The sequence below is a fragment of the Strix uralensis genome, chromosome 6 (assembly GCF_047716275.1).
Source record: "Strix uralensis isolate ZFMK-TIS-50842 chromosome 6, bStrUra1, whole genome shotgun sequence".
Taxonomy (NCBI): Eukaryota; Metazoa; Chordata; class Aves; order Strigiformes; family Strigidae; genus Strix; species Strix uralensis.
The window spans coordinates 45,843,075-45,860,946 of NC_133977.1; the positions used below are offsets into that span (position 1 = coordinate 45,843,075).

Here is a 17,872-nt window from a genome sequence, read left to right on the forward strand (position 1 = left end):
TCCAGCTATGCCTTAAATACACATCAGCACTTGCCCTCATAAAATGGCTCGGCGTCAACCTCTGGAACCCAACTGAACAGTTACTGCCTTTCTGGAAGATTTTTTTTTTTTTTAAAGAGGATCAGTTTCTATATAGCAAATTCTGAGTATTGAATATGGGTCTAGCTGTAAATGCAGGTGTTGAAAAATAAATAAATACATTGAAGCCATTTAAAAAACAATGCATACAGTAACAGTGAGTAAAATATTTAAGTGTTCTTTTATTGGGATTTCAAACATTGCCCAGGGGAATTATGCAAGGAAAATGCAAAATCCTGAAAACTTTGCTGTTTTTAAAAAAAAAAAAAAATCAACAGTTTCCTACAGAGCCTTGTGTGCTATGATTCCTGCCAAAGAAATTTCAAAAAGTTAAGACTCATACCACTACAGAGTGTAAGGATCATCTCATCAAAAAACAAGCATCAACCCCAAAAGAGAGATTTGAGCCTATCTAGAACTACCTGTATCATTCGGGAAGCCCTATTACAAAAAAAGAGGTTTTATTTAGAACTTCGTATTTTTTATCCTGTGATAAAGCAATACAAGAGCAGTTAAGCCATGAATGTTGCTTACACTCACCTGAGAACATGTAATCTCTGTGCAACCTCTAGTGAATGTCTGCAAAACCTGAGATCTTGATTTTGCATCATGCCTTGATGCAAATACCAAAATTGCTACAAGAAATACAGATTTCTTCACAGCAGAAACACTTGCTTAAAATAGTAAACGTTTATGAATATATACACAACACCTCAATCCAGCATCATCTGTGAATACAACCTGCAGCAATGGTTTTCAAGAGTATGAACTCCCTGCAGTCAGCTCAGCAGCGCAATAAATCAATACATTTATTTCTAAAAGTTTCACATGCAGTATTAGTCTATCTTTTGCTTCTAGAAACTTTAGCTGGAATCCTTTGACACTAGCTACATGGACAAGTAAGGAGAGGAGGGGACAAAGGGGACAAAGTTCATTACTCGCAGAAGTAATTTTCTGGGGTGCAACACCAGAAGTTCCAAATCATCTTTTCACTCCAGAAAAATTAACAAGTTAATAAAAGTGACCTCCAACTAAACTACAAACTACAGAGGGGGAGACAGACACAGACCCACCAAACAACCAACTTTCCTCCTCATACTCTGCTTGTACCAAAAGTCTCAACCACCTTTTACTCCTGAGAGACCTTCACACAATGGCATACCAAAGCAAGTCCTGTTCGTGCCCCTATAAATTAGATTCTGACAACATTCACAAGCCTCGATATCATTTTCCCCCACATATGCTACTGCACAGAGACCATTCTTGGGTTCCACTATTACACAGCACACCACCAGACACTGAAATTGGCCTCCACATTTGAAAACATTAAGATGCAGCAAGAGACAGATTATCTCATTTCAATTCGTTTCTTGCCACCAAAACCAACTAAACCAACCAATCGCCAAAATCCATCAGCTGACGCTAAATAATCTGCACCCTTGTACTGGTTACAGCCCTACCAAAGCAAAGGGAAAGAGGCTGCCTTTCCCACGGGGAGAAGAGAGGCAGCAATCTTCTCTTTGTTCTACCTCCTGCATATTCTGGTCGTATATATTGGTCATATTGCTCATGATTTAGCTTCACTTTAAAAGGCCCTTTGGTCCTCACTGAATTATTTACCAAACACATGGACACTTCATCTATCCATTTGATCCTTAAAATAGCATCTTGAAATTGGAATAAACACACGAGCTACTACAGGACTATTACCCAGAAAGAGCCAGCCATATTCTACTATTATTAAACACATCTCTAACAAGACCCTAATAAGAACAGCATTGTTTCAAGGCATGTAAAAGTCACTCAAATGAAAACCCAGAAAACTAGTTTATTCTTTACATTATTACAGTGCCCAAAAGCATTCTTCATGCTGGCTCATTACCTAGAACTAATCACGAAACTATTCAAAATCCCAAATTACCATTTATTTAGTAGCATTTCATACATTTGCTACTAGATTTCGACCCCACAAAGTTTACATATGGAATAAATTCTGAAAGAGCATTGAGAATACCTGACTTAAATAATTTCAGTGCATTTTAATTTTCCTGCATCAAAGCCTTCTTGTACATTCCTTCTCATTACTGTGTTTATCAAAATGTCTTAATATTACAGAAACAGTAGTTTTAACTAGCAACTTGGAAACAAAAGAAACTAAAGCACACCAGTATCTTAAGGAACCCATTGTCCTATGTACCAAAACATGTCATTTAATAATAAAGATGATGTATCTTACAATCAAGTTTTTCAGTATTTTTCAGTATATTCTATTAAAATATAAAGTGATTTGAGTTTGATGAGATTTGAGACCAAGATGATGTTTGTTTCAACGTTCTCCATATATGTTACTATCAGCTATTTATAAAAGCATTAGAGACCAATATTCTTATAGTTACATTTTTATTTTTGCTACAGTAAATTCAGTATTAACTGTTACTCTGTCAAACCAAATGTTTTGGGAAAAAGATCACATAGGTAGCAAACATGGCAAAGAAAAGAACAGAGAAGGAGGATTAAACTGCTATTTTCCTTAAAAATAACCTTCAATTTACCATTTTATTGGAAAATTGAAATATAAAAATATTTTGAAAATATAAAGATTTTTCAGAAGTTTTAGAAGGTTAGAACAACTATAAATATATATTCTTTATCTGTCATCATAATATACACATACACACACACACACACACTCACAGACCCTCTGAGAATACAATATTCATTTTGCTGCAGAAGAACAGACATTGCATAACAATGAGATTTGCTAATGAAATCAGCCATCAACCTGGAATACATATGTATTAAACCAAGACCTCAGTGTCATTTTCTTTTTGCATCGTTTGTTCTTTCTCTCATTTTTCCTCGACCTTTCAGCATCTTGTCCTCCTTCTGGTTTCACGGCTTCAAGTACAGCAATATTGCAAAATATTTTGTTAACACTGTATGTACAACACTTTTTAGTTTACAAAATTTATTTCTCTACTTATTGCTAAGCGTAGATTCTAATTACATGGGTTCTATCAGCATTGTTAACGTAGCCTTCAAAGAAAAAAAAAAATCAATGAGCTCTAAGGAGACAAAGGAGTTTTATTTCTCTGCAAAACAGCAGGAATAGCTACTAAAAATTGGGTGTCAATTGGAACAACCTATACTTTCACAGCTAAAGTTGCACACCAATTAGTACAAGAATTTAATATAAAACAACTCTTTTTTTAAAATCTCCTCTATTTATGTAATGATTAAACAGGAACAGAGTTTAGAACCATTACATGAATAAAAGTGTAATTGCTTTGCATGCAAAATCATCGTGAAACCAAGTAGAACAATCCAGGAAGTTCAGTAACAGTATGTATAAGCATGCAGCATACATATCAGTTACGCAAAACACTTTACTGAGTAACAGATGAATACTGAATGGAATTATTTATTCCACTACTCAGAGCCAATCGTAAAAACTAAAACATTACAAAAGTATTTTGAAAGACATTTTTCTCTCATTATGCTAATACCATTTTTGGTTTTATGGGATATATGCTGCCTTACACTTGGTAGGTAAAAAGCAACCTACTGACACCCCCAGCTCTCTGAGTATCAAACCTATGTTTTGAATTCACCCCCAAACTATTCAAAATAATAATACAGCCCACTAAATTTTTGCACTGTTCTCATTTTACAGAGGTTTTTTAATTGAAATAATACAAATGAGATATTGTTACTATAATGGCACCATCAAGTTAGCATTGTTGTTGATAAGCTCCAAAGTCATATCAAAACCTAATACAAAACAGTAGAAAATAAATGTCTGCTGGCTTGTTTGGTAGGGTTGGGGGGTTTTGTTTGTATGTAGGGCCTGTTTTTCTTCTTTCTTTTTCAGCTAACTCTAATTCCATGAGGACAAACCGCCAATTAGTTAGTTACTTTTAGTATACCAAAATTGCATTCAGAACTCCTTTGGAATAAATTGAAGTAATTTGCAATTTATTTTCTCATTTTATCTTGAGGGCATAAGGAAGTCATTCAGTCATTCTAAGTTACGATGGCCATCACAACACCAAAGAAACAGAAGGCATAAGAGACCACTGAAAAATAGAGAAGGAAAATAATGAAAAGTCTGAAAATGGACTTAACCATCCCTGGAGCCAGTCATATCAAATCATTGCTATACAACCCAGGAAGAACACCATCAAGACACTGCATGTAATGAACTAGGTAAGTAATTGAAAGCATAAAGATTTCCATAAACTCTCTTCATATGTGCTCCAATTCTTCCTTTTTAAGTTAACAAGCACTTACGTCACTGAGAGCTTTGAAAGCTGAAAGCATGTAACACATGGCCTTATTTTTCCTTCCATTTCTCTCACTTTTAAACATATGTGGCTACATGATATAAACATCCAGGCATAAGTCACATGAAGCAGCCTTACTCTCGTGTGCATTATGATGTCCTAATAAAAAGATGTATGAAGACTATTTTCAATCACACACACTATCAAAAGTGCTTCTGCTTCAATTACAAAGCATTCGTCCTTCCGCAAAAAAGCCATCCATGTTACATCTTAAAATGACTGAAACTGAATAGGTAGAGGCACATTTAATTATAGTGGGCTCACCTTTAAAAGCAAAGACCAAACAACCTCCAGGGTTTGAAAGGAAGAGACTCTAATGCAACAACCTTGACCCCTGGAAGTGCTGGGTCATTTTCTTCTGTGATGAACAGTGATTGCTTTCTATAATTCTAACAATTGTCAAGTAGGCTAAAGAGTATGGCTGGCAGGTGATAACTGTGAAATGCCTGCACTTTTAACAATGACTTATTACCCTGTAATATAGGTCAACTGTCCAATTCAGCATCTTCTACAAGATGTTATAGGCTCTTGAAGCCATATACTACAACTGACATCAGTGGTTTTATTAGGGATCAAACCAGTGTATATGGGACCTAAGAACAGAGAGAACTGTTAAAGGATATAGTCCTAATTCAAACGATTAAATGAGAAAGACTCTAAGACATCCAAATCTACTGTACATATGAAATACGTCATTCTGGTACATAACTGTTGACACTAGACAATCATGCATATATCTTAAGTACAGGACAAAGTTCACAACTTACACAACTTGGCACAACCTTTGTTAATAGCAATGAGAATACAGAAACCAGTTACTCTACAGATAAAAGTGAACCCTCATTCTGTAAATATAGACTCAACCTCATAGAAGAACACAGATGAAACCGTATCAACAGTACATAGAATTAGATGCTTCCAGATGCTAAAAGATACCTGAATTTTTATCAGCAAAAAAAACCCATGAACTCAGAAATAGGAGTGAATTTATCAACCATATTTATCTTCTGTGAACTAACCAGAATTAGCTTCAATATATAGACTAAAATTCTGTATTTTGCTGGAATAAATCACACAGATATAGATAGCCACAGTATGAACATATTCTAAAAATTAACACTGTCCGTTTTACCATGGTTTAAAATCATATTCCAGAGAACCAACAGTTCACACACAGATTTGGTACTATGCTGCACTAGTACTCGTATCTGTGCACACAAAAACACACACGCCTTTATTTTCAGTGTTAACACACAACGCTTAGTTAAAAGCTATTTTTGGCACTTCATGCAGAAATTGCAAGTGTCCTTCAAAGCTTACTTTTAAAAAATCTGGCAATAAAACATGCTTATGTTTTTTCATACTGAAATACCCCAAATTGTACTGAATTATGATAACTACTATTATGTATTTTTAGGGAATAAAAGTGGAGGACAGTTTATTAAAGCACAGGAGCAACTCCTGAACACTGGAAGGTCACAGCCTATGTGCTGAGCTGCTAAGCAAAAACATCTATGATGTTCCAGAGCTGCCATTTTTCTTCCTTGACAAAGACTCCATCTGCCACAGAGCCATTTACAGCCTCAGAGTCAGAATATCAATGATTTCCAACCATTCTGCAAGTCTGCTTTCACCTTGACATCACCTCTGCAATACATCTAAAACAAATGATACATATAACCCCTCTAGAAGCTCTAAGCCCATGCTTTATTCAACTGATACACATTTAAGCTCTGCTCTAACATACCATTGCTTTACTTCCTCTGAGTTGTGCAAGAATATCAAAACTCCAAATTCTACATCCTTTTCATTGCTGTGCTTGTTTTAAATAAATTACCTTTGGAAAACCTAAACAGAAAACCTTTCAAGTATTGACAAAACATGTAAAAACAGTTAGAAAACATCTGATCATTTAAAAACCTGTATTTACATAACATACATGCACACGGTATCAATTTATTTTTTCTTTTCCAAATAAACAAAACATGTCCAGTAGGATCCTTATTACAGACCACCATGCAGAATAAACTTCACTGAAACCAACAAAACTACACTCAGCTCTACATCTCTTGACGTATATGCAAACTGATTTAAAAAAAAAAAAAAAAAAAATCCATGTTAGACCTGGGACAAGAAGGGAGAGAGAATCTTGCCTTGCTGAATGAATACCTAAAGAATTAGGTCCTGAGACAAAACAATTATACATGGATCGATAAAACCAGTTTTTAATATATATATTCATGTATCCACACACATGTATACGCATACACACGCTCTCCACCAAGTTTGAGAATATACAGTCCATCATCAGGCTCATCACAACATGACTTTAATGAATGCATTCATTGATAGCAACTTCTGCAGTCTTGAAATTCAGGTAGATGTTGGTACTCTAATTTTTAAACATGCAAACTTGCAGCTTGATTCTACAGTGAAACTGGACCACAGGAGAAACAATTTTGTATTACAAAAATATATATATATGTAAACAGGTATGATCACATAGCTAAATGTCCAACTAATGCCATATAAACCCTCAATACGTTAAATACATAGAAGCAAAATATTTGAAGACTACACAAAACTTGCACACAACTTTACAAAAATTTACTTTGTAAAACCTGTAAAGTACATCTTTTATAATCTCAACTTCACCTCCCATCCTTTCTTCTCATTGTCTATGTCTTTACTTCTTCCTGTTACAGAGTGTCAGACACTTGATAAATTGAATGTGTTCTACGTGCTCTCTGCCCATTATTCACTTCATTCAGGATGCTTTTAATATTCCAAACATAAGCATAATTTAGGCCAAGAAGATTTTTCTAAATCCATCTGGAAAAAATGTCTCTTCATCCTTCACAATACATTGCCCCCTAGAATCTCCCTGGCTAAACCACACTAGGACTCGGGTAGCCTGCAGTATAAGGTTGAACTAGTTCAGGCAGTACCTTTGTGCTTGTCTTAAGAAGGGTAGGATCAGATATACACAGCTGCATATCCAACATGTTTATTTTATGACTTACAGGTACTCACCTGACACTCTCATATCACATGTCTTGCCCAAAAAAACCCAAAACCAACCAAACAAAAAATCCCAAGCAAACTTGTTCAATTTTCCATCTGCTATCATTACACATTTCAGTTGTTTCTCACCTCATTTGCAATTACACTATCCCTACCCATCCCCTCCTTGCCACTAGCTAATTTGGGGTTTTAGTGGTGTTAAAGTAGGTTGGCAAACTATAGAATGCAAGGGAGCATCTGCATGGAACATACTTGTCTCAAGTCAAATACAGACCAGCACTTCATTGTTCACTACATTTTGCACCTAAGAGTCAGACCTGAAGAGAGGCACCGTGCTGCATCCAGATTTAAGGCAACTGTTCCCAAACTGCGGAAAACCAGGCCCAACAGAAAAGCAAAGGAACGTATCTTTGAGAAGGTGTACTACAATGCAGCAGAGCTAAGGAGATGACCAAGATAAGGTATTCAGGCATGGCCAGATCTAAGAAACAGCACCACTCTAAGAAAGATTTCACTGAGGATGTGGAAGGGCAGTGGGAAAACCAAGTGTCAATCACTGTCAGAAATCCGATACCTCTCAGTCTTACACAACAGCAGCTGTCTTCTACCACATATTGCCTGCTATGAAGCACTGACTTGACTCAACAATTCCTTGATGCTACTCCCTCTTTCTAATTCTACCTTCCTTGTTTAAAAATCCTAGAAGTAAAGAGACAAAGAGGAACAAAAGGAAAATAATTAAGAACTTCCTAGTTAAGATAGAATCATAAAGTTGTTTAGATTGGAAGAATCTTACAGCAGTCATCTGGCCCCATTTCCTGCTCAAAGCATGGTTAACTTTGAAGTTACATCAAGTTGCTATGAGCCTTGTCCAGTAAACAAGATGCAGATTTTGCAGGCTGAGCGCACATTTCAGTGTTTCATAGAATCACAGAATGGTTTGGGTTGGTAGGGACCCTCAAAGATCATCTAGTCCAACCCTCCTGCCATAGGGAGGGACACCTTCCACTAACCCAGGTTGCTCAAAGCCCCGTCCAACCTGGCCTTAAACACATCCCATGATGGAGCATCCACAACTTCTCTGGGCAACCTGTTCCAGCATCTCACTACCCTTATCATGAACAATTTCTTCCTTATATCTAATCTAAACCTACCCCTCCAGTTCAATATCATTCCCCCTTGTCCTGTCACCGCAGGCCCTGGTAAAAAGTCTTTCCCTGTGTTTCTTATGCTCCCCCTTTACACACTGAGAGGCCGCAGTCAGGTCTCCCCGGAGCCTTCTCTTCTCCAGCTGAACCCCCCCCAACTCTCTCAGCCTTTCTTCACAGCAGAGGGGTCCCAGCCCTCCGATCGCTGTCGTGGGCTCCTCTGGCCCCGCTCCAACAGCTCCACGTCTGTCTGGTGCTGGGGACCCCCCGAGCTGGAGGCAGTGCTGCACGTGGGCTCTGACCAGAGCGGAGCAGAGGGGCAGAATCCCCTCCCTCGACCCGCTGGCCACGCGTGCTTGATGCAGCCCAGGACACGACTGGATTTCTGGGCTGCCAGCGCACGTTGCCAGCTCGTGAAGTTTGACAACTTTCATTCTCAGGAATTCTTCCCTTTTATCTAAACAAGTTTTCCCTTCACATAATTTGTGTCTTTTGCTTCTTCTCTTTTGCCAGTTCCAAGAAGAGTCTGACTTTTCTTCTCTCTAATACCTTCTAGGCAGCTCAAGATAATCATTAGCTTCCCTGAGCCTCCTCAAGGCTGAACAATGCCAGTTCTCTCACACATCTGTACTATGTCCTGTGCTCTTGTTCCCTATACATCTTGGTAGCGAACCACTGGACTCACTGAAGTATGTTTCTGTCTTCCTTGTACTGGGGCCCCTCAAACTCAGATACAGCCAGCACTCTGGATGTGGTCTCAAGGTCAGATGGGGCAGTGGGAATCACCTCCCTCACACTGCTGCCTACACTCTTGCCAATACACCCCACTGATGCAGTTGGCCTGTTTTGCTGCAAGAGTTCACAGCTGACTCATACTCAGTTTGCTGCTTGCCAAAACCCCAAGGGCCTTTCTACTACTGCCCCCAACCCACCCTGCTAGGCAAAAAATTCTGAAAAAAATCTTTTATTCTTATTCACCCACTGTTAAGATAAATTAGTAAATGGTTTATGGAGCTACCAATGCTACAAGCAACAGAAGAACAGAGCTACAACCACAAATCAAGAAGCCACGGCCTTGTGCCTTTCACACACGGTTGAAGAGAGATGCTGATCAGTATGCTGCTCCCAGTTACTAAGCTGTTCTGTTTTCACATCAGTTTCTCACAAACCACACATCTAAGCTCTTCCAGTTGTCAAGCTAAAAATAAAAGAACACTCATTGTTTATTTAACTAAGGATCCCAGTTGCCTTCTCTGTTTTGACTCTTTTGATTCCACTATTCCAAGTTTTCTTTATTACCACAGAATTTGCTACTTACCTTAAAATCAGAAAAGAAATTAAATAAATTTAATGTAGCTTTGCCTAAGGTTCTTTAAGACTTTAAGAATATAACCAAATATCAAATGATTCACAGTAATATTATGAATTCTGGTAACAGCAAATAAAAAAAACTGCATACAATACACCTCCCTCCTTGAACTTGTAACCCTTACCCAGACCACACTTTTTGAGCTTTACTGTGGTGAATTGGTGAAGTCCTACTAAAATCAGCTTTCTAGTTGAAACAGGAACACAATACTCGGAGTAGCTAGCAGAAAAGCCCCTGAAGACTTACATTCAAACAATAAGGTTGCATCAACTTATATATGGAAAATTATCTTTTCAAAAGTTGACTAGAAATGTCTTCTTAATCTAAACATCTAAATTACAGTGCTACTGTATATTAAGACTCTGAAATTTAATTTAAAAAAATTATTTCTCATTTCCCATAAGTGGACAAAGCTTTGTATTTAAATGCTAAGAACACTTCTTTCTATAAGAAAGCCAAAGCATGTGTATGTACTTTGATATATTTCTGAACTTTTAAACTTTTGAAGTAACTGTTAACACCACAAACACTTTTTTTGTGCAAACAGATCACTGCTATTACAAAGATAAAACCAGCTGGTCTTAACAATACAGTGATACTACCAAAAATTCAATTTACATCTGAGCTCCTCCAGTTGCCATCTGTACAGTAAAGCTTAATAAACCACTTATTCCTCCCAACAGATGCTAATCATGGATCGACAATACATAATCAAAATCTGCTCTTTAACCCTTTCAGCAAATAATCATTATTAAATCTGGTTTGCAGCAGCAGCATTAAAACAGTCGGGAATAACTGTTACAGAAGTTGTGTCAGTACTGGGGTTTTTTGCTTTGTTTTTTAAAACTGCCCTCCTACTATAAAATACAACACATCAAACGTAGTCTATTAGTTTAGAAGAAAACTGTAATAGAGCTAGGTATTCCGCAGGGAAATGTACCATTTATTAATTCCTACCTTGAAACTTCACGTCATTTTGTAATTTTACTGCCATAATTGTTTTATCTAGCATGTTAATTTGTTTTCCTTGATAAATAAATCTAAATATATACATACAAGCAAGCATATACACGTACAAACACAATGACCGTATTTGCAGACAAGTCAGCAACATACAGCAATAAACTACTTTTATTTCAAATTTTTAATGAGATGATTTTCTAAAAATAACTATGCAAAAATAAATAGAAAAAAGGCATAATTGCCTTCTGCCTTTTATTTACAGGCTGTATAATTACTGTAAGCACATAAAACTTAAAATCATACTATTTTTAGTTTCTTAGTCAATGTTAATTGTTGTTATTACACTGAAGTAAAGATATAATTAAATCTGCAGGTGTTACGCATGTATGAAGGAAGTAAATTCTCATGTTCTTTGGGGGATGGGCTGCTTTGAAAGCTTTTGTATTTTTTCTGAGCTTGCCAAACGTACATACACTGTCAAAAGAGCCAACTGCTACTTTTCAAATACTATTACTACAAGCAACAAACAGCATGTTTTCATAGAATCACAGAATGGTTCAGTTTAGAAGGGACCTTTAAAGCCCATCCAGTGCCACTCCCCCTGCCCCGGGCAAGGACACCTTCCACTAGCCCAGGTTGCCCAAAGCCCCATCCAACCTGGCCTTGAACCCTTCCAGGGAGGGGGCAGCCACAGCTTCTCTGGGCAACCTGTGCCAGGGCCTCACCACCCTCACAGAGAACAATTTCTTCCTTAGATCTAATCTAAATCTGCCCTCTGTCAGTTTAAAACCACTGTCTCTTGTCCTGTCACTGCCAGCCCTGGTAAAAAGTCTCTCTCCATCTTTCCTGTGCTCCCCCTTTACACACACTGAGAGGCTGCTCTAAGGTCTCCCTGGAGCCTTCTCTTCTCCAGCTGAACCCCCCCAACTCTCTCAGCCTGTCCTCACAGCAGAGGGGTTCCAGCCCTCGGACCAATGTTGTGGCCTCCTCTGGACCTGCTCCAACAGGTCATGTCTTCATTGTACTGGGGACCCCAGAATTGTTTTAGGGAAATATAAAACCAAAGATTCCTTTTCCATAAACAAATGCACCTTCACATGAATTCCCTGCGTTCTTCTGAGTATTTACACGATGAAAAAAGGCAAATACAGCTACATATCTAGATACTTAAGCTAACTTCTGACAAGAATGGGAACAGTTGCAGGGAGGGAGCTAATGATACACTTGTATTGCCATAAAAGCATAGAACTATGTTTGTTAACCCAAGTTCATCGAATTTTTCTTCTTTCTTTCCCCCTTACCTCTCTGTACACTGTGTTCCAATTTGTTATCAATGGTTTCTCATTAGTTGTCAGTTCCCAGACTTCTTATCAAACTTCACTTACAGCTGAACATTCACATTTTTTGTACAATTTCTTTTGTTCTGAGACGTAGCAGCTGACAAGTGATAAAGCACATGGTTTAAAAAAAAAAAAAAAAAAAGGCAAGATGTTTGCGTAACTTGCATGTTTCTGCGAGTCTGCTCTGTTTTTACTTCGTTTGCAAACAGGCTACTGTTTACATACACTTCAGTTTCAGGTAAGGGAATTCCTTTTCCTGGCAATTTGGTTCTTTAGAACCAATAGTTCAAACATATAGAATCTTTTCCTGGGTCTGACAGTAAAAAAAACTCAAACACCTTTTTTGTTGTTGTTCACCTTCACATTCCTAGTCACCGATTCAAGGTAGCCTAATGCATATTTCGTCACTGTGAAAATAAAACTGGATGGTTTTCAAAACCTGTGAAATCCTTACTTCTACTTTCTGTAGAAAGCATGATTTATGAATCCTTTAACATCCTTCTCTTCTTTGCTCAAGTTTTTTTTTTCCTCCCCCCTAACAAATGGAAAAAACTTAAGTATAGATCTCACCTACAAAGATTCTTCTGCTAACTGCAGCATTCACCAACTCTAGAATTCCTGTAATGGCAACATCTCTCATAAACATAACTTGTCATCACAATTTTGGTTGAATTCTGAGGCCTCTCTTATCCTTACCTTAACTCTTTTTGTTCAGTATTCTGCTCAGCTGATCTTCTACTTTTAAATCACTTGTTTAATTATAGCCTTTAATAAACTGTTTAGTTACAACCATATAGAAAATTTTTAGAAACCATTATCTACATAACTTTCAAGTACTCTGTCAACATTCTGCAGTATTTCTGCTTCCACAGGTAAAGTGTTACTGTTAGAATTCACCACCACCACCTTTTGGAACAAATAAAAAGAGCCATCATTAGGGATTAAAAGAATTTTGTAATTTAGGAGTAGAAATTAGTATCCTCAAGAACCTCTTATCTGAAGTTGCATGACTTCAACAGCAGAAAAAACTACAAAAAAAAAAAAACCCACCACAAACAAATGAAAAGACCCCACAACTCACAAAGGAATTATTACTTGCCATTTTTCCTTATCTTTTCAAGCTCTCCCTTGAGCAACCTATTTGTTACAACAGAATGCATACTGAAGTGCTATTTCTTTGTTTGGATGGAAGGGTTGTTATTGCTTCATAACAAAGTACGTTCTGTAGGCTAAAGAATACACTGTACCCACAAAAATGTTAAGAGATGACTAAGGATATGTTTCTGTTTGTTTTTCAGAGATTTGACATTTTTCATCCCTCACAAAAGGATTAAGTAACTTACAGTGGGCCATAAACACACAAGCAGAATAAACTGGTACACTGAGTTAGTACAAACCATCAGCCTTAAAAACTAAGCTTGTTGAGAGAAAAGATGGAAAACCTGGATATTATTTCCCTTGCATTTTTTAAGGCCTATGGGAAAACTGATCAAAAACCCTGTATCTTTCTATAAATTCCCCCTGTTCTTCTCCAAATCGCTTATTTAAAGGGAGAAAAGTTATGAATGTCAACCTGACCATTTACAGACCATTCTTCTCATTCTACTAAGGTACTTCTTTGTTCAGCGTCCATCCTGATTGTTCCACAGAGTAACCCAGGTCAGCTGCAGCCAGCTAGCAGCTCTTATTCTGTGGCTGTAGGTCTAGGGAAAACTGCCCCTCAAAGCAGGATCTGGACTTGCTTGTGGGTAATAACTCCCAAAATATTAAGGAGAAAGGAGCCCTCATAAAACGCTTGAGTGTTCAGAAAAAAACAGAGGGAAATTTTCAACTTAAGCAATGGGTGTTTTCATGTTTCTATGTACCTGTATTCTCAGGACTGCGTCTCCTTCCAAAGGAAAAGGACTAATTTTTTTTTTTAAACAAGATTTCACAGGTCAGAAAGTTAGCAGGTTTACCTTTTTAAAGCCCAAGATACAGGTGATGTTTAATACTAATTAGATACTACACCCTACCCCCTGCAAAACTGGAGAGTGCTTCTAGGAAGTTCTGATGTCTCTCTTCAGACACAGGGAGGCTGGGAAGGTAGCAGTCTTTCAGTTTCCATATGTCCCCCCAAAAAAAATGTTACCTCATTACAAAAAAACAACAGGGTTCAGCTTTTATGAAAAGAAAGCTTTTTCATTAAAACTGGCTCACCTTACAGAATCTGGCAGTATACTACTGTATTACAGAAAGTCTCACATCTGATGCCTGCAGTAAACTCTAAATACTAGATACAGTCTTCCTATTTTTGCCTATTACTGCAAATTATTTAATCACTTTCCTAGTTCTGCCTTTTTTTTCCAACTGGTTCAGATTGCTGCTCCTCACTTCAAAATAGCAGGCTATCTTACCTCCCGCCCTTACCTACTCTCATATCACTGCCTGCTAAGCAATGTGTTCACAAGAAAACTGCTCTGTTGACCTTTAATTCACTTGATCCCTCCTATTTAATAGATCTGCTCTCTCCATAGGAACCTGTTTGTTCTCTGAATTCAGCAGATGTTGGTGCTCTTACTATTCCCGTAAATACTGTATTAAGTCACATGTAGTGGTTTTAATAGCTTCTCTGTACAGAAAGTGTGCAACTGTACACTTGAAGAAGTACTTCTAAAACCTTTTAAATTTAATCTTAAAAAAATACTGTAACCAGCATGCAAAAATTATTCACTTAGCCTTTCTTTTTTCCTATTGTCAGTGCAAATTTTATCTTTACTGATTGTAAAGTTACCTCTGGGATGAGGGCACAAAGCTCGCTACTGAAACATAAGACTGCACTGTATCACACAATATCGTGTCTGGAATCTAAACAAGGCTCATGTTAACCAACATATCTCATTACTGGACACAAACTTACAATATGTTTTCACAAATTTAAGTATGTTATTTGCTATTTTCAGGGTACATTATCACAAGTGTATACAGAACTGATGTTTAATATGAGGAGTACCAAAATAGTAACCTTGAAAAATTATTTCAAATCTATTTCAAATTTTCATCTCTTACTTTATGTACCTGAGACAGTAAGTACAATAAAAGTTAAAAAGCATGCCTGAAAGTTGCATCTGTGGGGTAAGCAAAGCCAGTCAGAATTTCTGTTTAAACCTCTATCTAGTTTAGTTTTTACTGTTAACTTTGTCTAAAGCAAAGTACTGGAGTAAGACACAAACACTTTTTTTTTTTATTTATTTATTCCAAAAAACCCCAAGCAAATTGATGTGAATGCAAAATTCTTCATTTCCTAATAGTCTAGTAAACTATCTATTAATAAAACAAGATAATTCATGCTCATCATGTAGCAAAATATCACACATTCTCTGGCTATTCAAAATAGTTTTCAAAGTTGCTAAAATTGATTATGGAATCAAAATTCTCAGTATAATCTCTTAATCTATTTTAAATATTCCCTTAACTGTATAACATCAGACATCAAAACTACTAAAGGTATATTGAAAACATACAACACATTAAAATTACATTCTCTCGTATCTATATTTCAAGCCTACATGCAAAGAAATTCAGAAAGAATGATAACTTATTATGGATATTAATTATTAAAGACCTACTCAATAGTTAAGGCTGAAGTCACAAAAGTAATTGCACACGTTACAATGCATGTGGACTAAGAATCTAAAAGTCTCAGTTAAACTTGTGCTTAATCTGAAATCAGGACCTAGATGCAGAATTTAGCACTAAGCCATACAGCACAGAACATTTTCCTTTTCCCTAGATGATTCATGCTTCTCAGAAAATTATCAGAATGCTTATTGCTGTCGCTTACTTACTGTGATGAATGTGGTCAGTTCTGTGACATTGCTGGTTTGCAACCTGCAGACAGAAAACAATTAATAATCAGCTGAGTCATCCTTTCATCAAGTAACTTTTTTACAAGGACAAAGACACTTCAAATAGAACAGTAAAATTTCTCAAAAAGACATATCTGTGAAGTATTTCCAGTGTACTGAAAACACTAATTCTTTGGCACAGCCAGATATGAAGCCACTAAAACAAGAACAGTTTAAGCCACATGCTTAAATGTAATCACACTTTTTTTGTTTGCAACCAGCTGTTTAAAGACACATACCCATTTTACTCTTACTAAATTCTAATGATATAGTACAATGTGTTCTCCTTTGGTGTACACAGTAAGTCAAATGAATCTTTCTATTAAAATGCAACAAAAATTCTGGCCTCACAGAAATCAATGGGAATTCTCAGTTTTGTTTATACGGAACCAGAGTTTCATTCCCTTACTGATGCTCTCTAGCATGAGGATTTCAAATTCTCCTCATGCTATAAGAATTAAAAGCATCTCTGTCAGTACAAAATCCACGCGTATTTCACTGAAAATTTAAAACTAAAAATGATTTTTGAACACTCATTTGGATTGCTTTCTTCCCAATTTCTTTCCCCTGGGTAGATCAAGTTTTTCTAAACACATAGTTCATACACACTGTATAGGAAATAGAGAACAGCATAACAGATGCAACAGAATACAACCAGCAACGTTATTTACTATAGTAGCAGAAATCTGATATTGTTGGGATTTTCTAGTAATTTTTTTTCACTGAAGACTAGTAAAGAGTCAGTGAAATTTTCTATCTTTTAAAAATATCTTGTGTAGCATTAAACACGTACTTGCTATACAAAGCTTGTAGATGCTCTCTTCAGCTACACTGGAAGACAATTTTAACTAAGCAAATATGCATAATTGCCTACATATAAAAAACACTAGGCTAAAATGGCATTTCAGGGTTTTTTTTGTTCTTGGTTTGTCTGGGGCTTTTATTTTACACTGAACACTTTTTTAAAAACAAATGTGTAGAAAACTGGATGTTTTTACTCTAGCATTTTTTTCTACAGCACCACACTGATAGGAGCATAAAGCTAGCGTATTCAGTGGCACAGTAAAGAAAACTATTAATAAATTTTAAACAAACAAAACTTCAGCCATTTGCATGAGCAAACTTCTTTTACAGAGTTAGGTAAGCTAAGTAACAATTTAAATCTAGGTAGGTAATTACATCAACAACAGCCATAGTTTTTTTAATTTAATTTTAAATTACAACCTGTAAACGTGTGGGCATTAACACCAAAAATTGCTTTTTTGTTTATTATGGCCACTACTGTCAAATTACACTCCCAGGCCTGTCAGGAAAACAACAGGTATTTTTCTCCTTTGTCAAAGGACAACCAGGAACAAATCGTTCCTCATAACAGCCAGTGGCATCATCATCAACCTATCAGGAAAGGAATCATGTTTGTTCTCCCAAGGAGAACCCAAAACATTACTGTTTCCCTTCTCTACCCTACTGCCATGCTTTGACAACACCAAAAAACCCCCAACCTACTAGATCAGCAACAAGAAAGAGAAGTGAGAGAAGTTGTTATGACACAGTAACTACACCATTTTAAAAGTGGAAGCAAAGCATTCCAGAGAGAAAAAGCTACAGAAAGTATGTATTTTGCTACTCTCAACCATCCTGCTGGCTGACTAGAACCCTGAACTGTCTCTTCAGAAAGTAGGTTAACAAAGTGGTATTTCTCCTTCTAAGTTGGAAACAA

The 17,872-nt window shown here is 36.8% G+C and overlaps 1 protein-coding gene across 14 annotated transcripts in view; it reads right to left on the minus strand.

The window, feature by feature from the left end:
• BAZ2B (bromodomain adjacent to zinc finger domain 2B) overlaps positions 1-17,872 on the minus strand; it is a 157,687-nt gene that overhangs the window by 100,877 nt on the left and 38,938 nt on the right. For all 14 annotated transcript variants that reach the window (XM_074873917.1, XM_074873921.1, XM_074873919.1 and 11 more), the window contains one exon: positions 16,093-16,135. The gene's annotated coding sequence lies outside the window, so the exon portion shown is untranslated. The remainder of the gene's footprint in view (positions 1-16,092; positions 16,136-17,872) is intronic.